This window comes from Canis aureus, chromosome 23 (genome assembly GCF_053574225.1).
Source record: "Canis aureus isolate CA01 chromosome 23, VMU_Caureus_v.1.0, whole genome shotgun sequence".
NCBI lineage: Eukaryota > Metazoa > Chordata > Mammalia > Carnivora > Canidae > Canis > Canis aureus.
This window is the reverse complement of record NC_135633.1, coordinates 25,699,445-25,723,939: the sequence shown is the minus strand read 5'-3', so window position 1 is coordinate 25,723,939 and position 24,495 is coordinate 25,699,445. Positions and strand designations below refer to the sequence as shown.

At 42.1% G+C, this 24,495-nt stretch overlaps 1 long non-coding RNA gene across 2 annotated transcripts; it reads left to right on the top strand.

Moving 5' to 3' along the window:
* Window positions 1-13,277: 13,277 nt before the first annotated feature.
* Window positions 13,278-24,486, top strand: LOC144294846 (uncharacterized). Of its 2 annotated transcripts, none has more exons than XR_013362184.1 (3): window positions 13,278-15,219; window positions 21,406-21,513; window positions 24,264-24,486. It is a non-coding gene; the product is annotated as an uncharacterized LOC144294846 (long non-coding RNA). The 2 variants fall into 2 exon arrangements; XR_013362185.1 differs by lacking the exon at window positions 13,278-15,219 and adding an exon at window positions 19,266-20,063.
* Window positions 24,487-24,495: the final 9 nt, after the last annotated feature.

Below are 24,495 nucleotides of genomic sequence, written 5' to 3'. Positions count from 1 at the left end.
AAAATAAAATAAAATAAATAAAATAAAGAGTTGAAAATAGAGCTACCCTACCACCTAGCAAATGCACTACTGGCTATTTATCCCAAAGATACAAATGTAGTGATCCAAAGGGGGACCTGCACCCCACTGTTTATAGCAGCAATGTTCACAATAGCCAAACCATGGAAAGAGCCCAGATGTCCACTGACAGATGAATGGATAAAGAAGATGTGGTATATATATAAAATGGACTACTACTCAGCCAACAAAAAAATGAAATCTTGGGACACCTGGGTGGCTCAGCAGTTGAGCGTCTGCCTTTTGCTTGGGGCATGATCCTGGAATCCCAGGATTGAGCCTCGCACTGGGCTTCCTGCATGGAGCCTGCTTCTCCCTCTGCCTATGTCTCTGCCCCTCTCTCTCTCTGTGTCTTTCATGAATAAATGGATAAATCTTCTTTAAAAAAATGAAATCTTTCCATTTGCAACAACATGGATAAAACTAGAGGATATTATGCTAAGTGAAATAAGTCAATCCAAGAAAGACAATTATTGTATGATCTCACTCGTATGTGGAATTTAAGAAACAAAACAGAGGATCATAATAGAAAGGAAAAAAAAAAAGAAGACAAAATCAGAGAGGGAGAAAACCATAAGAGACTCTTCATCTTAGGAAACAAACTGAGGGTCACCGGAGGGGAGAGAGTTGGGGGGATGGAATAACTGGATGATGACCATTAAAGAGAGCATGTGATATAATGAGCACTAGGAATTATATAAGACTGATAAATCACTGACCTCTATCTCTGAAACCAATAATACATTATATGTTAATTAACTGAATTTAAATAAAAAGTTTTAAATGACAATAGATAGTACATTATATTTGTATGCATGCATATTTGCATGTGTTAGTAGCCATTAATACACAGAGCTATACAAAAACATTAGAAGTGTTTATGGGAAATACATGCCTGATATGTACCAGTAAAGAAGAACAAGGATATGAACATAAGACAAGTAAAAATAAAAAAACATTTTAAATGAGCTTTAAAAAAAAAAAAGAAGTTAGTCTCCCCTGGAGAACAATATAGAGGTTCCTCAAAAAATCAAAAATACAACTACCATATGATCTAGCAATTCCACTTCTGGATATTACCCGAAGAAAAACACTAACTTGGAAAGACATATGTACCCCCATGTTCATTGTGGCATTATTACAATAGCCAAGATATGAAATATTATTCAGCCATAAAAACAATGAAATCTTCTCATTTATGAAAATACAGATGGACTTTGTGGGTATTATAATAGGTTAAACAAGTCCGAGAAAGACAAATACTATATGATCTCATTTCTATGTGGAATCTTAAAAAAAGAAAGAAAAACCTTATAGATGCAGAGAACAGTTTGGTGGGGGCTGGGCAAAATGGCTGAAGGCAATCAAAAGGTACAAACCTCAGTTATATAATCAATGAGCCATGGATATCTAATGTAAAGAAAAAAATTGTGACTATAATGATGTATGTCATTTTGTGATGTGTACAAATATCAAATCCATATGCCATATGTCTGAAACTAACATAATGTTATATGTTAATTATACCTCAATACCCCCCAAAAAATTTAAATGCCTGTGGGGCACATGGGTGGCTCAATAGGTTAAGCATCTGATTCTTGATTTCAGCTCAGGTCATGATCTCAGGGTCATGAAACTGAGCCCCAATTGGGCTCCACACTCAGTGGGTAGTCAGCTTGGGATTCTCTCCCTCTCCCTCTGCCCCTCCCCCACTTGTTCTCTCTCTCTCTCTCTCTCTCTCAAATAAATAAATCTTTTTAAAAATAATAAATAAAATAAAATACCTGGGGCAGCAGGAAGTCTCTAGTCCATCCCAACCTCAAGAGGAGAAGAATTAAACTCCATGTTTTAAAGCATCAAAGAATTTGTGTGTGTGTATATATATCAACTACACATGCCTGAACACATCATGTATTCAAAATTCCAAAAAACAAAAATAAAGAGAAAATCTTAAAAGCAACCAATGAAAAAAGATACATTATACAGAGGAACAAAGATACCTCCCACCAGAAACTCTGCAAGCCGGGAGACAATAGGGTAACATCTTTAAAGTCTGAAGGAACAAACTGTCAAGTATTTGAAAATATTTCAAAAATAAAAGTGAAACTATCAGACCTGCATTACAAGAAATATTAAAGGAAGTTCTTCAGGAAGATGGAATATGATATTAGAGAGAAACTTTGATCTACATAAAGAAATATAGGTCTCTATAAATGGTTAAAATTAATACTCTGACCCTGGCCTTGAGGGGTCAGTAATGTCTACTGCTTTCCACTTTTGCTTGGAAGGATCACAGAGCTTTGGAGGCTCAGAAAGGGGTGTGTTGGTGGGCTCCAAACTGATAAACGCATCTTTGGGTAGAGCCTTCTCTGTGACTTAGGGAACCTCTGGAACCTTCACCAAGGGCTTGGATTTTCTTTGAATGATGGCAACACTGAAATCTTACCCCTTTTAAGGGCTCCTGGCTGGCTCTTGATCTCAGGGTCATGAGTTCAAGCCCCACATTGGGTGTAGAGATTACTTAAGTAAATAAACATAAAAAAACAAAATATAAGTGTACATACCTGAAAAATTAATGGATAAGTATTAATTACCCTGAAATAATTGTTTTACCAAAAGAACTTACTAGACAGGATCCTTTATAGTTTGAATGGTGCTCTAGAAAAATTGTTTCAAAACCAGTATGTCCACCACAACAAATTATAAAGAACAAAATGCGGGATCCCTGGGTGGCGCAGCGGTTTGGCGCCTGCCTTTGGCCCAGGGCGCGATCCTGGAGACCCGGGATCGAATCCCACATCGGGCTTCTGGTGCATGGAGCCTGCTTCTCCCTCTGCCTATGTCTCTGCCTCTCTCTCTTTCTCTCTCTGTGACTATCATAAATAAAAATTAAAAAAATATATATATAAAGAACAAAATGAATCTGCATGTGCCAATAGTGAAATATCTCCAGGAATATTATGGGAAAAGGTCTAGCCCATGTACTAGATGGTTTTATCCCCTTTGTGTGTGTACACTTTCACACACACACACACACACACACACACACACACACAGGCTTGGGTCTTTTATTTCTAGGAAAAATCAAAGTATTCACAAAGGTTATCTTTTGAGAGAAGGACTAGGGGAAGAAAGGAGGAAGACAGAAATTTATTGAAAAAAAAGCTTTATAATTTCACTAACTCTGGCCTAATGTATTTTTATTTTGAGTTAGTGAAATTTTAAAGCTTTTTCTCAATACATTTCTGTACTCCATTACAAATGGAAACTAAATAAAGGAAGCAGAACTGAGAAAAATGAATAGCAGAACTAAGAAAAGTAAACACTCAATAGCTACAGAGTGGATGTCAAAAATAGAGGAATCAAATTTATACCATAGGACCCCAGAAAAGTTCAAAACTGTAAATATAATTTATTTTAAAATGCAATATGACTTCCAGGTCTCCTCCTCCATCCTGGCCAGCTGATTACCCCTTCCTCAAAGATAGAGGAGACTGAAGTGTAGCTTGTGGAAGAAGCCAACCAGAGAGCCTTCAGGTTCAGAACAACCAGGAACAGCAAAAAGTGAGGAATTAATGCTGTGCCCAAAACATACCCCTGTCCCTTCTGCCATGTAGCTTTAAGAACAATGGTAGATAAGCACATTTCCTTCTTGGGCAGAACCTTGAAGGTGCTGTCTCTAGAGATACTAAATGAAAATATTAAATGAGGGCAGCCCAGGTGGCTCAGCGGTTTAGCGCCACCTTCTGCCTGGGGTGTGATCCTGGAGACCCAGGGTCAAGTCCCATGTCAGGCTCCCTGTATGGAGCCTGCTTTTCCCCTCTGCCTGTGTCTCTGCCTCTCTCTCTCTCTCTCTCTCTCTCTCTCTCTATGTCTCTCATGAATAAATAAAATCTTTTAAAAAATATATTAAATGACCCTAGAGAAAAGATCTATAGACATAACATTTTGCATTAAAAAAAAGAGTCCTTATCCAATCACCATACAGTGAAACCACATTTCACAAGGTCTGACACACAGAGAGAGCTCCTAACCAACTTTTTGATACCTCACTCTTAAATATGAAAGGAAACAAGAGTCACCAGACATGTGAGGAAAGCTTGAGCATAAAAGCCAAAAGTACAATCAAAAAGAAGGAAACTAGAAGGAAGAAAATACAGAAAACAATAGAAGAAAACTGCCCCAAAAATCTAGAGAAAAAAAAATTCAGAGAGAAAATAATATAACCATGAAATAAAAATAAGATTATTTTTTTAATTGTTTTATTATTTATTTGAGATAGTGAGGGTGAGAGAATAGGAGCCAGAAGGCAGAGGGAGAGGGAGAAGCAGACTCCCCACTGGGCAGGGAACCTGATACAGGGCTCAATTCCAGGACTTCTGGATCTATCCTAGGACTTTGACCTGAGCCAAAGGCAGATGCTTCACCAACTGAGTCACCCAGGCACCCCAGATTCTTTTTGTAAAGGTAAACATAACAGAACAGAGGTATCTTTGGAATTTTAAGATATATTGGCTAATTTTTTACTCCATAAAATAATTGAAAGATAAACTTGAGAAAATCTCTCAAAAAGTAGAACAAAAAGAAATGGAAAATGTGAGAGAGAGAACAAATAAAGTTAGAAAAAGCAATTGAGAGTGCTCAACCTCCACCTACTAGGAACTTCAAAAACAAAGAAGAAAGTAAATGAAAGAATATTATCAAATAAATAGCATTTTAAGAAACTTTTCCATCACTAAAGGATATGAGTTTTCAGACTGAAAGGGCCCACCAAATATCCAGTGGTTGAAAACAGATTCCCACCCAAACATATCATCATGACATATTAGAAGTCTCAGAACATAAAGAAGATTATTTTTTTAAAGATTATTTATTTATTTGAGAGAGAGCACAAGCATGAGCAAAGATGAGGAGGAGCAGAGGGAGAAGAGGGGAAAAACAGACTCCCTACTGAGCAGGGAGCCCCACACTGCAGATCCCAGGTTCCCAAGATCATGAGCAAAGCCAAAGGCAGACACCTAACTGACTTAGCCACCCAGACGCCCCCATAAAGAAGATTCTAACAGCTTCCAGGGGTGCCTAAGTGGCTCAGGTGTTAAACGTCTGACTCTTGATTTTGACTCATGATCTCGGGGTGTGGAATTGTGAAATCGAGGTGCCCCGCCCCCACCCCTGTTGGCCTCCACACTCCTCTGGGAAGTCTACTTCAGATTCTCTCCCTCTAGCCCTTCCCCTGCTCATAGAAACTTTCTCTCATAAATAAATAAATAAATAAATAAATAAATAAATAAATAAATAAATAAAATCTTTAAAAGCTTCCAAAGGAAAAATAAACAAGTTATAAATAAAGAATAGGGAATTGGATCCCTGGGTGGCGCAGCGGTTTGGCGCCTGCCTTTGGCCCAGGGCACGATCCTGGAGACCCGGGATCGAATCCCACATCAGGCTCCCGGTGCATGGAGCCTGCTTGTCTCTCTGCCTGTGGTGTCTCTGCCTCTCTCTCTCTCTGTGACTATCATAAATAAATAAAAAATTAAAAAAAAATAGGGAATTATAATTACCTTCCTTAAAAACAACATAGAAATCTGAAAAACAATGGTGAAATGCCTTCAAATTCAGAGAGAAAATTATTTCACCTGGAAATCCAAACCTGGCCAGATTATTAATGAAATGTGATGGGCTAATCAACACGCTCATCAGATGAGGAGGTTTCAAGAAGTATGCCTATTATGCACCTATTCTCAGGAAGCTACTTGAGGATATGTATACTCCATTAAAACAAGGAAAAGGAACAAGAAAAGGAAATCACAGAAATCAGTAAATGGGGTATCCAGCTTAATACTTAAGCAAAGGAATATCCTAGGACAATAGCTTTGCAGAGTAACAACTAGTCCAGATTTGTGCAGGGAGACAGAAGACATTTAGTCAGTTTTTTGTATATAATAAAAGAAAACCTCAAAGTCTCAGTGGATAACAAAAACAAATATTTTTCAGGTTCGTGGGTCTACATATTGAGTAGGGTTCAATCAATATAGCTGGGCTCAGCTCTAGACTGAAGTTTGAGTTCAAATCTCCCCATGTTTTCTGTTTTTTTAAAGATTTTATTTATTTATTCATGAGACACACACACACACACACACACACACACAGAATGGGAGAGAGAGAGAGAGAGAGAGAGAGAGAGAGAGAGGCAGAGACACAGGCCCCATGCAGGGAGCCCGACATGGGACTTGATCCCAAGTCTCCAGGATCAGTCCCTGGGCTGAAGGAGGCGCTAAACCGCTGAGCCACCCGGGCTGCCCCATGTTTTCTCTTCTTGAACTAGCAGCTACCTAAGCCACATTATTTTTGTGGCAAATTGCAGAAAAACTCAAAAAGCAAGCCAAATGACACAAGCACATTGAAACCTTCTGCTTCCCCCATGTCTATTAACATTCTTGAGCCAAGGGGGTGCCTAGGTGACTCAGTTAAGTGTCTGACTTTAGCTCAGGTCATGATCTCAGAGTCATGATATTGAGTCCTGTGTTGGGCTCTTCACTGGGTGTGGAGCCTGCTTAAGATTCTCTCTCTGCCTCTCTCCCTACCCCATCTCCACCCCCACCCCTGCTCATGCTCTCTAAAACAAAACAAAAACAAACAAAAAAACACACGCAAACGTTCTTGAGCCAAAGCAAGTCATAAGGCTAAGCTCAACATCAATGGACTAGGAAAATATACTCCCCCTATTCTAGTGGAAGATACTGCAAAGTCACATGGCAAAAAGTATGGGTGTATAATTCAATAACAGGAAGGAAGTAAAGAATTGGTAACAATAGTCCAAATCTAACCCATAAGGCTCCAGGAGAAATGTCTCCAGGGAAAAAATAATGGGACCGATAGAAGACTTGACATGTCTGTGTGGAAAAAATATTTCCAAGAGTTTTACAATTCCTTAGGAGAGAGACAATGACAGAGAATATAGAAAAGTAAACAAATGAAAAACAGTCTATTATTGATTCTAGGGAAAGCAAAACTTCATACAAGGAAATGAATCATGATACATAAATGTTACATACATGATTCAGACATAAAGTCCAATTAAATGACATAACTAAAATTTGTATATAACTACTGTTTTTCATGGATTCCAAGATGTAAAAGTTATAAAAACTGAAATCGGAAAATCTGAAATCAAAATCTGTCACAATTCCTATCAGCCAGGCAATGATCATGACATAGATGTTCTTGCCATCTGCGAACATGACTATTATTCCTATGGCCATGACAGGATATGCCATTCCTGGACATTTCAGTCCATAATCCATTTAAGGGCCATTTGAGGAAAGAATATAAGTCCAGGTTTTGTCTAAGAACTTTTCATTTATATCTTCTGGAAAAATATAAAAAGTGCCAGTATCACAATTTGCAGAATGAATATCAATAGTTGGAAGGAAATCCCACTGATGATAGTGGATCTCTCTTCTAAAAAATACTATGTCACCAATACTCTTGAAAGTGTGGAGTATGATTTGTATTAAAAAATAAATAAAATGCAGGCATTGACATCTTTGAGGTAAAAAATGATTCAAAAGAATGAGCCTCTGAATGAAATTTTAGAAATATTTTAACCAATTTATTTTGCTTGTATTTTTCTTTTTATTGCATGCATGCACAAAAATATATAGTAAATTATGCATCTGAAGTCCAAAGAGTCTCTTTCAGTAAATATAAAATGAAAATTCTAAGTGATAAGAAAGTATTGTTATTTTGGCAATTTTTTCTTTTTAGTGATATATAAAGGTATATCTTACAGTCAGTGATGTCTTAGATTCAGTGAAATACATCATATTGGGTTAATAAAGGGAGACACATGGGGGACTTGGGTGGTGTGAGCAATAAATATTCATACCAATAGTCTAAAATTAATAAATCAAGAGATCACAAGGAAAACATTATACTGAAAGAACACACTGCCAAGGATTAAATCCCAACTGCGGTTTGCTAACCATGTGACCTTACATAATTACCTAAGCCTTCCGTGACTCATTTTTTCTCATCTCTAAAATGGGAATAGAAATAGTACCTACAATATAAGGTAATTATAAAGACAAAACAATGCATGGTAAGTACTTTAGAGCCTGACACATTGTAACATTCAATAAATGTTAACTGAAATTGTTATCTATCTAAATATATGGAAGTCAATACCAAAAGAAACCGTTGAAATGGTTTGGAGAGTGGGATCTGGGTTCTGAGAATAGAAAGGGGTAGAGAAAGGGTGCCTGGGTGGCTCAATCACTTAAGCATTTGCCTTCGGCTCAGGTCATGATTCCAGGGACCTGGTCAGGTTTCCACTCAGCGGGGAGTCTGCTTCTCCAACTCCCTCTGCCTGCTACTCCCCTTGCTTGTGTTCTCTCTCTGTCTGTGAAATTAAATAAATAAATCTTTTTTTTTAATTTTAAAAAGAAAGAGGTAGAGAAGAGGACTGAGGTTTTTCATTATGTCTTGATGTTTTAATTATGTGCATTTTAATTAGAGAATTATTTAAAATATACATGTAAGTGGATCCTAGGCCTAAATGTAAAATGCAAAGCTATAAAACTCCTAGAAGAAAATCTAAGTGACCTTGGTTTTGGCAGTGACTGTTCAGAAGCAACACCAAAAGCACAATCCATGAAAGAAACAATGGATAAATTGGACCTTTTCTGTTGTTTTGTTTTGTTCGTTTTTTTTTTTTTTTTTTTGGATTTTTTTTTTTTTTTCGACGAGGATGGGATACTTTTGGATATTTTTAAATTGGAGTTCGATTTGCCAACATACAGTATAACACTCAGTGCTATGGGGATCCCTGGGTGGCGAGGCGGTTTGGTGCCTGCCTTCCGCCCAGGGTGTGGTCCTGGAGTCCCAGATTGAGTCCTGCATCAGGCTCCCTGCATAGAGGCTGCTTCTCCCTCTGCCTGTGTCTCCACCCCCACTCCACCCCCGGCTCTCATTAATAAATAAATAAAATCTTAAAAACAAACAAACCCACCCAATGCTCAACCCGTCAAGTGCCCCCCTCAGTGCCCATCACCCAGTCACCCCACCACCCCCCATCCCCCGCCCACCTCCCCTTCCACCACCCCTTGTTCGTTTCCCAGAGTTAGGAGTCTCTCATGTTCTGTCACCCTCTCTGATATTTTCCACTCATTTTCTCTCCTTTCCCCTTTAATCCCTTTCACTGTTTTTTATATTCCCCAAATGAATGAAACCATATAATGTTTGCCCTTCTCTGATTGACTCACTTCACTCAGCATAATACCCTCCAGTTCTAAGTTGGACCTTATTAAAATTAGAAACTTCTATTCTGAAAAAGACACTGTTAAAAGAACGAAAGGACAAGACACAAAACCTGGGAGAAAATATTTGCAAAACACATATCTGATAAAGGACCAGTATCCAAAATATACAAAGAATCCTTAAAACTCAACCATAAGAGAACAACCTGATTTAAAAATAGGCAAAAATCCTGGCTCCTGAGCCCCTCCCCGCCCTGGGAAGAGGCTGGCCTTGGGAGGAGCTGCAGAGGCATCACCTCTCTCTGCTGCTTCCCCCCACCTGCCCAAAGGGCCTGGTGGCTCCCCAGCTGCCCTTGCCCTCCTGGGGGGTCTCATCCCACAGCTAACACTTCTGCAAAATAAAGCATATGTTTGAAGATGGAAGGGAGGGAGGGAGAGCAGGAGGGCAGGAGAGTGGGAGAGTGGGAGGGAGAGAGAAAGAAAGAAGGGAAGGAAGGAAGAAAAGAAAGAAGGAAAGGAGGGAGGAAGGAAGGGAGGTAGGGAGGAAGGGAGGAATAGAGGAAGGGAGGGAGGGAGATCTGAACAAACACTTCACCAAAGAAAATAGATAGCAAATAAGGAAACAAAAAGATGCTCCACATCATATGTTATCCTAGAATCGGGGAATTGTAAATCGTAAACTAAAGAACAACGAGGTACCACTACACCGTCCTAGAATGACACTGAAAACACCAACTCATTAAGACATCTGGGGTACCTGATACTTCCTGCTATTTAGGTTTTATCAGCATTTTGTCATAAGTATAGTGGACTTGTGTGATGTCTTATATGATGCTAAGATGATATTCAAAATCCCTGTGGACTAAGTTGTGGCACAAAGGCAGAGGGTTAACATGGTCATGAAGCAAAACGGTGAAGGTGTATTTTTGCCCTTGTGAGATTAAGCAAAACTACCTTTAGTCTTCTTTGCTCATTGAAATAGAGAAAAAACATTTTCTTTTTTTTTTTTTTTTTATGATAGTCACACAGAGAGAGAGAGAGAGAGAGAGAGGCAGAGACACAGGCTCCATGCACCGGGAGCCCGACGTGGGATTCGATCCCGGGTCTCCAGGATCGCGCCCTGGCCTAAAGGCAGGCGCCAAACCGCTGCGCCACCCAGGGATCCCGAGAAAAAACATTTTCAAGTTAATAACTTTATTACAGGTGGCAGAGATCCTGTTGTTTTGCTCTGGTAAGGAAACCATATTTGGAACACAGTACAATTGGAGTCATCACCTGTCTTAACCTTTCAATAATCCATCACCATTCTCCAAGTACCTTCTGACTTCTGCATGAGCCAGACAGGTGAGTTAAGAGGGTAAGTAACAGCAATCACCACTTCTGAATTTTCAGGTCTTTGGTGGTTACCTTAGTCTTGCATTTCCCCCAGCAATACAGTATTGGTTTTTGTTTATAATTTTGATAAGAAGGAAGCTGCAGGGCCTCCACTCTAGCTAGCCCTCTCAATCAAAATAGCCATATTCTATGGGTTAGAGACACATATCCTGCCACTTGTTGAATATGCCCAGCCGAACTACACACTATAGAACTAGAAAAATCATGGGTTTAAAAATGAGCTTAAGGACAGGACTGACAGTGAGGTAGATTAGAATCAAAAGTCAATTCATCACTTGACTCCATAAGCCTTCACTCTGAGTGGTGGATCGCTGGGCCAACTACAACTCCAATTAGCTTTACAGCCAGTGTCAACAATTCCCAAGGGCACAGTTATTCTATTAGTTTCCTAGGGTGCCATAACAAAGTACCATAAACTGAGTGAGTTAAAACAACAGAAATTTATTCTCTTGTGGTTCTGGAAGACAGAAGTCCAAAGTCAAGGTGTTGGCAGAGTTGGTTCCTTCTGGAGGCTCTGAGAGAGAATCTGTTCCATGCCTCTCTCTTAGGCTCTGGTGATTATCAATAATCCTTGGCATTCCCTGGCTTACAGTGGTTCATGCCAACCTCTGATGGTGTTCCTCACAATGGTGTTCTTGTTGTTTGTCTGTATGTCCAAATGTCTTTTTGTAAGGACATCAGTCATTAGATTAAGACCCACACCAATCCAGTATGACCTCATCTTAACTTGATTACATCTGCAAAGAACCCATTTCCAAATAAGGTCACCTATTTTACAGGTACCTGAAGCAAGGACTCGACATACCTTTTTGGAGCACACAATTCAACTGTAACAGTCATCCTGGGAAATAACTATAGGTCCCTTTGAGGAAGCCTATCAGGAATATATAGACAGATATTTATACATCTTCCTTAAGTGTACCTACCTTCACTTCATTCAGGGAATCAACTCCGGCCTGGAAATTGGGTGAAAGACCATAACTCTTTATCTTGTCTTAAGTTGGCCTTCTGTTCATCGACTCCAGAGGATTTTTGGTTTTATGAATCAGTTAGGATCTTAGTGAAATGCCCATATTCTTAGTCCCATCTGCTGTGTCTTCCCCCAACATCCCTGGCCTACAGAAGAAACCAGTTACTATGTACTTTCCAAAGATGTTTTTACTCTTTCACAAATATATTTCTTTTTTAAAAAAAATATTTATTTATTTATTTATTCATGAGAGACAGAGAGAGGAGGCAGAGACCAGGCAGAGGGAGGAGAAGCAGCCTCCACACAGGGAGCCCAATGTGGGGCTCAGTCACCAGACCCTGGGATCACGCCCTGAGCCGAAGGCAGATGCTCAACCACTAAGCCAGGCATCCCTCTCACAAATATATTTCTCAGTGGCTTAGTGAAGAGAATGTCAACTGGACCATTTCAGGGATTGTGTTCATTGTGAACGAATCACACTTTCCTAGAAGGAAAGACTTATAAACCAACATTCCCATCTCCATAAATGTTTGGATTTTTTCTGCTACGTTATACCAAAGGATTCTTCATTTAACTTAATCAATAAATCCAGGTTTCAGTCAACCAACTGGAAGAAAGCAGTCAAATCTACTATACACCCACAAGGGTGAATAAAATTGAAAAGACTGTTTGACATTGAAGAGGATGTGGAGCAACCAGAATTCATATACGTATTAGTGGGAGTGTAAAATGGCACAAACACTTTAGGAAAAATTCTGGTAGTGTCTTACAAAAGGAGACATACATATACTCTATGACCCAACAATTCCTTTTCAAGAGAGATGAAAATACACATCCACAAAAAAAGACTTGCACATAAATGCTTATATCAACACTATTCATACTAGAATAAAACTAGAAAAACCCCGTATGTCCATCAAAAGAGAATGGCTAACCAAATTGCATATTAAATTAGTTTTTTTAAGATTATTTATTTATTCATAGAGACACAGAGAGAATGAGAGGCAGAGACAGGCAGAGGTAGAAGCAGGCTCCATGCAGAGAGCCCGACGTGGGACTCGATCCAGGGTCTCAGAGAGAATGAGAGGCAGAGACAGGCAGAGGTAGAAGCAGGCTCCATGCAGAGAGCCCGACATGGGACTCGATCCAGGGTCTCCAGGATCACGCCCTGGGTTGCAGGCGGCACTAAACCGCTGCGCCACCAGGGCTGCCCTTAAATTAGTTTTACATTACTGTGTAACAAACCCAAAACTTAACAACTTTTTTTTTTTAATTTTTTTTTTTTTATTATTATTCATTTATGATAGTCACACAGAGAGAGAGAGAGAGAGGCAGAGACACAGGCAGAGGGAGAAGCAGGCTCCATGCACCGGGAGCCCGACGTGGGATTCGATCCTGATTCTCCAGGATCACGCCCTGGGCCAAAGGCAGGCGCCAAACCGCTGCGCCACCTAGGGATCCCTTATTTTTTTTTTTTAATTTTGTTGGAGCCCAATTCGTATTTTCCTGCTGAGCTCTGTTTTTTTTTTTTTTTTTTAAGATTTATTTATTTATGATAGACAGAGAGACAAAGACACAGGAGGAAGGAGAAGCAGGCTCCATGCCAAGAGCCCGATGTGGGACTCGATCCTGGGACTCCAGGATCGCACCCTGGGCCAAAGGCAGGTGCTAAACCGCTGAGCCACCCAGGGATCCACTAACTTAGCAACTTTAAACAACATCCACTCATTAGCTCACAATTCACTCATTACCTCATAATTGAAAGTTGAGCACAGTTCTCACCTCCTCAGAATGCGGCTGGGTTCTCATCTGCTCAGGATCTCAGGGTGTCAGCCAGGATGCATTCCTTTCTGGAGGCTTTAAGGAAAAGATCCCCTTCTGAGTTTATTCAGGTTCTTAGAAGAATTCAACTCCTTGTAGTTGTAGGACTGACGTTCTACCTTCTTACTGGCTGTCAGCTGGAAGTCACTCTCAGCTTCTAGCGGTCACCTACATTTTTTACCACTTGACCCCTCCATTTGGCTATGATGAAGAATATTCCTCCTGCTGAGTGATGCTTCAAATCTCTCTGACTTCACCGTTTTCTGACCTCTTAACCCAAATATAAAGGCTTAATTGTCATTAGGTCAGTTCCACCCAGATAATTCCCTTTTTTAATAGTCAGTAGTATCATATGATATAACCTAATTACGGAAGTGGTATCTCATCATATTCATAATACTGGTAATTATACAGGGCATGTACACCAAGGGGTGGGAATTTTAGGAGAGCTCTTAGAATTCTGCCTGCACAAGTATATTCATTCAATTGAAATACTACTCAGCAATTTTAAAAAGTAATGAACTATTGATGCACACAACAGATGAATATCAGAAACTTAATGCTGAATAAAAGAAGGCTTACACAAAGTACTCAAAGGAATTAAAGAACAGGCAACATAAAAAAAAAAAAAAACAGGAGTCAGAACTCCTAGTTATTAGAACTACCACAGGGATGCCAGCCTCTCTGGTAAGTGCACTCATATTGATCAATTTAGCCTAATTTAAAATTATGTTCCTCCCCCTGGTCCAGCACCCTCAAAATCCATTCCCACACGTATTTTCCAGATTTTATTGATATAATTTGAAAAATCTTTTATTTTTTTAAGATTTTATTTATTTATTTGAGAAAGAGAGAGAAGGAGCAGGGGGAGGGCCAGAGGAAGAAGCAAACTCCCTGCTGAGCAGGAGCCCTATGCGGAGCTCAATCTCAGGACCCTAGGATCATGAATTGAGCTGAAGGCAGATGCTTAACCAACTAAGCCACCCAGGCGCCCCCCAAAAATATTTTAATTCTTTTAGTGGGAATGTTTTCTTGTGAATTTGACTTCCTATTTGATCATGAGACATATTGGGATCTGATTCTGGTTATGAGTATGGAGATAATGAAGTCAATGGGATGGGTCATAAGGAAACTTAGTTCCCTCTTACCGGATAATTCCCATAGGGATATCTTTACATGGTCTTCAAACAAGAGAGAAGTTATCCCATTAGACAGGTATGGGGTGCTATAGAAGCTGGCTACTCTCAGTGGGAGGTTGGTGTTGTGACAGTTGCCTGCAGTGGTAGATAGCTTCTGACATGGCTCTCAGTGATCCTTGTCTTCTGATTCTCATGCCCTTGTATAATCCTCTCTCCTTGAGTGTGGGCAGGACCTAGTAACTTTCTTCTAAGGAGAGGAATATGGCAAAAGTTGATATGATGTCATTTCCAAGATTAGTTTATGAAAGACTGATTTTTGTCTTGCTGGCACTTTGTCTGGCTCTTCTTATGTGTTTTCCCTGTTGGAGAGGCCCATATGGCAAAGAACTGAGGGTAACCTTTAGCCAACATCTGGTAAGGACTGAGCCCTTCAATCCAACAACCCTGGAGGAACTGAGTCCTGGTAACAACCACGTGAGTGAGGTTGGAACCAATCTTTCCTTGGTTAAGCCTTCATTTAGACTGGAGGTTTCGCACCTTGATTGCAACCTTATGAGAGGCCCTGAAGCAGAATACTCAGGTAAGTTACATCAAGATTCCTGATCCATGGGGCAGCCCAGGTGGCTCAGTGGTTTAGCGCTGCCTTCAGCCCAGGGTGTGATCCTGGAGAACTGAGACCTGGGATCAAGTCCCATGTCAGGCTTCCTGCATGGAGCCTGCTTCTCCCTCTGCCTGTGTCTCTGCCTCTCTCTCTCTCTCTCTCTCTCTGTTTCTCTCATGAATAAATAAATAAAATCTTTAAAAAAAGATTCTTGATTCACAGAAATCATGAGATAATTAATGTATATTGTTTTAAACTAATAAGTTTAGGGGTAATTTGTTATGCAGCAATGGATAACAATACACCTGCCTAATATCAATTCTCCCTTCAGCAACATAGACTCTACTGGGGTCAGGGGAATATTAATGTGCTCAGTTAAAATCTTGCCTTTCTGGGGCGCCTGGGTGGCTCAGTCATTAAACTTCTCCCTTTGGCTCAGGCCATGATCCCAAGGTCCTGGAATTGAGTCCCACATTGGGCTCCTTGCTTGGTGGGAAGCCTACTTCTCCCTCTTCCTCTGCCTGCTGCTCCACCTACTTATGCACTGTGTGTGTGTGTGTGTGTCAAATAAATAAAATATTAAAAAAAAAAAAAAAAAGACTTGCCTTTCCTAGTCTCCCATCAAGTTTGATGTAACTATATGACTAAGTTCAGGCAAAGTAAGTGGAAATGTTGTATGGAACTTCTAGAAGATTCCTTATAGGAGGTGTCTTACTGAGAAGTGCACTTTTTCTTTTCCTTCTTTGACATTCTTATGGCCTAGAATGTGGATGTGATGGTTGGAACTCCAGCAGTTATCAAGGACATAAGAACCTTTAAGTTAGAAGCCACACTTTAGGAAACAAAAAGAAGGAAGGAATATGCGTCCTTAATGCCCAGGGAGCAGCCACACAAGCACTGGACTCCTTACTTATAGACTTAAATGAAGAAGAAATAAATATCATATTATTTTGCTTACATTATTGTTATTTTGGATTTTCCCTTATCTGCACCCAACCCAATCCTAAATCATATTGGGCTTGGGCCCCTCTTAGCTGTCCAAATCCTTTTATCACCATTCCCATCTCATATGTCCCTCTTCCAAACCATTCGCTCTCTCACATAGGAGAAAATCTTGAGTTTGATTTTTACCCTCTTTCATTCTCTCTCTAAGCTTTCCACACCTCCTCACAATCCTTGAATTCCTCATTTCCTTTATATTCATCCTTGACAGTCTCCCAAGTCTATGCTCTTTATGTATACTTAATTCCAGGTGGCCACTGGTGTAATAAATTGATGAACTGTTTTGCCATTGAATGACACTCCATCTCTAGACTTTTACTACTTTTGGTTCCAACCAGGAATCATAATTATTCCAAGGTTCCAACAGTTCTGAGAGTGATCCTCTCAGCCAATCTCGTACCAATTTCTATATCAGTCAGAGTCATTTACAAGTTGTTTACAAGCAACAGAAACTAACTTCATCTTATTTAAGCAAAAAAATATTTTTTTTTATTACAGACACCTGGGTGGCTCAATCCGTTAAGCATCTGCTTTTGGGTTCAGGTCATGATCTTGGGGTCCTGGGATTAAGCCCCAAACTGGTATCCCTGCTCAGCAGGGAGCCTGCTTCTCCTTCTCCCTCTGTCCCCCACTCAGTCTCTTTCTCTCTTAAACAAATAAAAAAAATCTTTTTTAAATTATTAGATATATTACATTTATAAAAGATACTAGATATCTCAGAGACTTACTGGAATGACTGGAGGACCAAATATAGAGCCATAGAACTAGAAATACTGCCCTAATTGAGCTGTATTGTTTTCTCCATGAAGACAGCTTTGCCACCATTGCCCCTTGCACAGCTGACGTGGTTGGCACTGAACTCTTAATGCTATCAAGAACAAGTTCTGTGCTGTACGTAGAACTAGATCTCCTGAAACCCTTTGCCCCTATAGAGAATTCTTATGGTTCAGGAATCCTCACTACTATAGATTCCTTAGCTTAGTCTGTGATGAGTGTACATGATTGTCTGAGACTAAGTCAAGTGTCTGCATCTTGATTGTAGGGGAAGTTTAGAAAGCAAGTATCTGGCATCTGTTAGATGGGGAGTTCCCTTAACTTAGAGATTGGTTTCAGATGCTAGATGCCAAAAAAAGAATAATGAATGTCAACTCTTTCTTTCTGTTAGGCCAGAGTGCCAAAAAGGACTGGGAGAATCACACTTTCCTAATTTCTCTGGATCTTCCCAAATATCTCCATTTCACCTGGAAGACAGTCACTGTTTCCTAATCAATACATTCACTTAAGGGGGTGGTAGAAAACTTGACTATGGACAATCTGCCAAGTACATGATTATCCTACTGCTGTAGCCTCAGATTGCTGGCCATAGGCAGAGGTTTCCTTATGAGAGTTACAAATTATCATGCCGTTCCTCATCTACATGTTCCCTCTTTAAAAAAAAAAAAAAAAGATTTTATTTATTTGTTCATGAGAGACCCAGAGAAAGAGAAAGAGGCAGAGACATAAGCAGAGGGAGAAGCAGGTTCCATGCAGGGAGCCCGACGTGGGACTCGATCCTGTGACTCCAGGATCACACCCTGGGCTGAAGGCGCGCTAAACCGCTGAGCCACCATGGCTGCCCTACCTATTCCCTCTTTTTTTTTTTTTTAATTTTTATTTATTTATGATAGTCACACAGAGAGAGAGAGAGAAAGGCAGAGACATAGGCAGAGGGAGAAGCAGGCTCCATGCACCGGAAGCCTGACATGGGATTCGATCCCGGGTCTCCAGGATCGTGCCCTGGGCCAAAGGCAGGCGCTAAACCGCTGTGCCACCCAGGGATCCCCCTACCTATTCCCTCTTGATGCACCTTCCTGAGGTTGTAAATGTGGGCAGGATACACCAATATTTTACCTTTTCTTTTCTTTTTTTTATTTTACCTTTTTCTATTTAATCCTTTGGCATTCCAACCATAGGGCAAAGGGATAAATAGACATCAAGTTCTAATAGACACATACAGTAGTTTTTCCAGCTACTTTATTATCACCTAACAAGGTCATGCCATTTCCAGGCTCAGAATGGAGACATTCTCACTGCATCCCACCCTACATCAACAGGGCCAGTTCTATATTTTAGGGTCTACTGTTTGAATCATTACATACCTTATACCAATTTTTTATTTGAATATCTTTATTTGGAAGTGACAGAAATCCAACCTGAACTAGATTAAACATAAAAAAGAATATATTGGATAAAAAAAAATCCAATGAAAGACTGAACAACCAACTAATTTGCAAAGAGAGTAAGGATTCTCAAGAATTGCTAGAATGAGGCTCCTAAATTCTAACAGGAGACTCTATATCTTTTCCTCAACTTTTATTTATTTTTTTCTTCACAGCAGACCATCTTTTCTTTTTATGATAGAGAAAATGGCTGCAAACATTTTCCTGAGATTTATATATATATAGCTTTCACCATTCGAAAGAGAATGATTTGTTTCTCAAGAAGAAATGATGAGGAGTGGTTTGTTGACCCATCTTTGAACAAGTACATACACCTGAACCAATTATAGCTGAGGGTAGGATTATATGAGAACAATGATCCCTTAGGTGACCATGTGGATGGAGAAGACAGTTCCCAAGAGAAGAGTTGTGCTGGGCTGACCACACTATAGATGTCCACTATGGCAGCAGCCCTTAAGCAGGTCCCTTCCCAAGCACAAAAACTTGGATAAGTTTGTCAATGTATAGTATGGTTGTTAGGATCAAAGCTTTTTTTTCCTCTTCCCTTTTTATTTTTTTAAAGATTTTATTTATTCATTTATTTGAGTGAGAGAGAGACAGAGAGAGAGAGAGAGAGCACAAGCAGGGGGAGGGGCAGAGGAAGAAGGAGATGCAGACCCCTGCTGAGCAGGGAGCCTAATGGGGGGCTTGATCCCAGAACCCCGAGATCATGACCCAACCCAAAGGCAGGCACACCTGACTAACCCCAGGTGCCCCATCTTCTTTCCTTTTTATTTTATTTTATTTTATTTTATTTTATTTTATTTTATTTTATTTAAAGATTGTATTTATTTATTTGAGAGAGAGGGAGACAAAGCATGAGCAAGGGGAGGAGACAGAGGGAGATGAGGGGGGAACAGGCTCCCCGCTGAGCAGGGAGCTTGATGCAGGTCTCAGTCCCAGGATCCTGGGATCATGACCTGAGATGAAGGCAGCGGTTTAACTAAGTGAGCTACCCAGGCACCCCTCTTCTTCCCTTTTTTTTTTTTTTTTTAAGATTTTATTTATTCATGAGAGACAGAGAGAGAGAGAGAGAGAGAGAGAGAGAGAGAGGCAGAGACACAGAGGAGAAGCAGGCTCCATCCAGGAAGCCCGAAACAGGACTCAATTCTGGGACTCCAGGATCAAGCCCTGGGCCAAAAACAGGTGCTAAATCGCTGAGCCACCCAGGCATCCCTTCTTCCGTTTTTTTTTTTTTTCCTTCTTCCCTTTTTAAAAGAAGAGTCAACTCACCTCACCATCTATGTGCCATTCTCTTGTCCAGACAACTAAAACATTCTAGGGAGAATTTCCCCATAGACAAGTGTCCATGTATCCATCAGACTAGGAGATTCTTTTTTTAAAATATTTTATTTTATTATTTATTCGTGAGAAGTAGAGAGAGAGAGAGAGGCAGAGACACAGGCAGAGGGAGAAGCAGGCTCCATGCAGGGAGCCCGATGCAGGACTCGATCCCAGGACTCCAGGATCACGGCCTGGGCCGAAGGCAGGCACTAAACAGTTGGCTTCCAGTCATGGTTAGACAATGATGACACTGAGGACACTGCTTCAGAGAGTGAGAAGGTAAGTTTCTATGGTAGGGAGGAACGGCTGCTCTTCCATGCTCTTCCCCATAGGACAGAAGTGTTGACCAGGAGTGCACTGGCTTAATAAATCATCATGGCGGACACATTCTGAATCTAGGCAAGCCTTGCTCAAAGTTCTGAGAGGAGGCTAAGGTCAGAGACTACTCATGGAAGTGGGAATAAGGTGGTGGTACCTAGAAATTCCCAGGGTAACATTCTCCAAGTGACCACAGGCGGGAAAAGTTCTCCAAAACATGGTCCTTCCTCATCCATTCTCATGGGATTTCTACTGTCTAGGCTTACAGAGTAAGTTAGTGTCAGAGCAGAAGAAAAAAGTCCCTTCCCTGGTTCTTTTTTGCATGCTGCTCCCTGTCAGGGGAGTCCTCCCACCGTGACACACTTCCAGTGTTTTTAGCTTGACTCTACAGGACCACTCCCTGGGCCTCACCATCTTCATCTGCAAAAACTAAGAGGTCAGGCTGGGTAATCTGCTAGGCCCTGGTACCTTCTGAAAACTTGAGGGCAAAAGTGATGCTGTGGTGCAAAGATAGGAGTTTAAATAAATCTGTTTGTTTATTTGTTTATTTATTTATTTATTTATAAAGATTTTTATTTATTTATTCATGAGAGACACAGAGAAAGGGAGAGGCAGAGACACAGGTAGAGGGAGAAGCAGGCTCCATGCAGGAAGCCCGATATGGGACTTGATCCTGGGACTCCAGGACCACACCCGGGCCAAAGACAGGCACTAAACCGTTGAGCCATCCAGGGATCTCCCTTTTTTTTATTAATTAATTTTTTTAAACATATATATTTATTTATTCATGAGAAACACAGAGAGAGGGAGAGGCAGAGACACAGGCAGAAGGAGAAGCAGGCTCCACGCAGGGAGTCCGATGAAGATAGGAGTTTATGTCCAGAATCTATATCCAGGTATCAGGTATAACAAATCAGAGAAGCTTGAACAGAGAGTGGTCTGGGTCTGTGAGTCACATAGGGTTCAGTCAGTTAGTGAGAGGGAGAAGGGGGTATGTGTGTGTGATGTTGGTGATGGCGGTGGCAGCAGTGGTATATTATTTTTTTTAAGATTTTATTTATTCATAAGAGACACACAGAGAGAGAGAGGCAGAGATACAGGCAGAGGGAGAAGCAGGCTCCATGCAGGGACTCGATCCCAGCAATCCTGGATTACGCCCTGAGCTGAAGGCAGACGCTTAACCGCTGAGCCACTCAGGCATCCCAGCAGTGATAGATTTAAAAAACACTTAATATTTACTATGTGCCAGGTACTATTCAAACACTTTATGTATTTTAACCCATCTAATCATAAAATAAACCAGTTTACAGGTGAGAAGAGGATGAGCTTCCCACAACAGATCTCAGCACTGGCCTCTTGAGTGTGAGGTCCTTGGAGAAGACCACTCTGCCTCTTTCCTTCTTCTTTTATGGTGAGTTCAGGGAACCCTCTTCTCTCTCTCTCTCTCTCTCTCTCTCTCTCTCACAGACACAGACACACACTCATTCATACACACCATACAGCCTAGTCTCCAAAGTCCCTCCATCTGGAAGACCTGAGCCCAGTAGTGAACAAGGTTCAAAGCATCTTTGGGGGCTGTGTCTGCTTCTGTGCCAATCAGCAGGTACAAATAGCTGCCTGAAGAGAAAGGAACCTCCAACTCCACAGCCCCAAGCATGGGAAGGTCAGCTCCTGCCCTGCTAACCCTGTAACATGCATGTTAAAATAAAATTTCTAATCACCACTACCATAATTTGATTACCTGTAAAGGTGTCAAGCATTCACAAATTATCTTGGTCAGAAATTTTGGTTACCAGTGTCAGAAGCCCAAGTTTAGACAGAATCTAATGGTTCAATGACCAAACCATAGAAATGACAGGAATAGATCATGGTCTGAGACAACTGGAATCATGGCTTTTTTGCCTCCCCTCATATCTCTACTTGTCCCTGCCTACAAGCTTCAGTTGCTCCTTTGCTTCAGTTTTGTCACTGGGGAAGAGATAAAGCCCCCTACAAATTCCTCAGATGAGGGAGGACTTTCTTCCAAGCAGAAGGTTGGCTCAGAGGAAGGAAGTTTTCTGCCCCTGGGGAATGAGGGAATGAAGAAAGGAGAGTGGGGAGCGGAAATCAGGGTATGAGGATTTGTTCCCCAGAAACAAGGGCAGGGATTCCCCAACACAAAGATTTCAGCTCACCTTTCATTAACTCAACAAGCAGATATGGGAAGACCTGTGATGTACAGAATGATGTACTAGACACTGCGGTAGGGCTGGGAAGAGTTGTTCTATCCTGAGACCTTGCACTTTATTGCGAATACTGGTGACATGAATAACCAAAAGAGAGAGAGGTACTATGGGACGCTCAACATAGTCTAGGGGCATCAGGGAAGGCTTCCATGAAGCAATAATGTCCAAATTGAGACCAGATGGATAAACAAGAGTCAACCAGGTTTGGGAGTTTGGGGGAGGTGGGGAGAGGTGGGGTGGGTTGGGGAGTGGAATGACCATTCCAGCCAGAAAGAACAGCTCTAAACTAAAAAAATCAATCAACGTGTGAGGGCTTCAAAGAAAGCCAAGGTGAGGGGGAGGTGGCTGGAGCACTGACACAAGGGGACATTGTGACCAGAATGAGGGCTTGGATTTGATCCTAAGGACAATGGAGAGCCACAGTAGGTCTAAGGAGAGCACTTCTGATTTCTCAATTCTGAGGTCCCTTGGGCTCCCTGCAGAGGAGGTGTCAAAGGTGAGAGGTACACTTCACACACCAGTGGAGAGAACTTGTGAAGCAGTTTTGCCTTCGCTTTAGAAGTCTATACCCAAAAAGTAATTAGAGAAAACAATTCAAAGAAAACCCCTGGCATGGAGTTACAGAAAATGGGGAGACATGGTCCTTGTGTGAAGCAAAGAACTAGTGGCCCTTGAAGTGGATGACCTGATGGTGGGCATGTTCCCCATAGTGGGAAATTGGGGAAAGACCTTCCCAAGAAATTTCTCTTGCAGGCAAGGGCTTTGGTAATAAGGGGTCACCCTCCCGGGCTTTCTTTTGGGTCTTCTCTTCCATCTGTAGGACCTACCAAGATTTGGGTGGAGGACGCTGGGGGCTGGGTAGGAAAGCTGTCCAATCCACCTCAGGTGAACTGCAGCTTCCCTCTTCCGTTCTGGAAAAGATTCTGTGTTGGTTTTCCCACAGCGTGAAAGCCAGAGGCAGAATATGCAGAGGGAGGCTGAGGGAGAGTCTTGAGGTCACCCATTACTCTTGATCCTGACATTCATCACATACACACACTCTGTGCCAAGGTTGCTGGGGACCAAAGTATCACACTGGGTGGTGGTGGGCAGGGGGACTGAGCTGGGGAACTGGCGCAGGAGAGAGGCAGGCCAGGCCTCGAAGGTACAGAGTAGGGGTGTGTGGCCAGGTCAGGTTAGGGGAATCTGGGCAGCAGCGACCGTCCCCTTGTCCCCTCGGGCAGCCTCGCCTGGCCTCCACCACCATCCTACCGCCCCTAGGCGCTCCAGCTGTGGGTCTCAGCTCTCAGAATGCTCTTTCTCTCAGCTCTGTTCCTCCTCTGTCTCTCCCCGGGCCTGTCTCTCTGAGACCGCCCCTCCGTGTGTGTGTGTGTGTGTGTGTGTGTGTGTGTGTGTGTGTCCCTGTCCCTGCCCTGTTTTGTCTCATCTCTCTCCCGATCTCCATCTCAATCCTTGTTCCCATCCATGTCTCACCCCGGGCCTTCTCTGTCTCCACGCCAGCCTCACTCTCTTTCTCCATCCGCTCTCTGTCTCTCTCTTATCCTGTCTCCTCTGTCCCTGCCTTGTCCCCATCTCCATCCCTGCTTTTCTCTTGCACGCGCTTCAGCTTTGTCTCCATCTCTGTCCCTGTGGGGACCCGCTTGCCCTCGTCTCCAATCTCTCTCTCCCTCCTCCATGTCTCATCCCTGTCTCCATCTGTGTACCTGTATCTCTCTTGTCCCTTTTTCCAGCACTATTTCTGTCCCCTTTTCTCCCTGCTTCCTCTCTTCACCCACGTCCCCATCCCAGGCTCCGTCTCTTCCTCGTCCGTGTCTCCATCCCCCTCCTGGGCCGCCTCTGTGGTCCCCGCCGGGATGGGACCTCGCTGGGGGCGGGGCCGAGGGGCTGGATCAGAATAACTCGGTTATCAAGACGAATTGAATTAACTTCTTCACAGGAGCGCCGCCAGGCCTGTCTCCCCTCCCTTCTGCGGGGCCGCAGGTGGGGAGGCCGAGGAAAGGGGTTGGGACCCTCCAGCCCGGCACTGTGGTGGAGAGTGAAGGTCTGTCTGGTCGGGATTGAGACGCGATGGGGACTCTCGGGATGGGGCCCCGCACTGCCCCGCCCTGCGCCTCGGGAGCCCAGGGAGGGCGGCGGGGACCCCTCGGAGCGGGGGTCTGGGGTAGCCG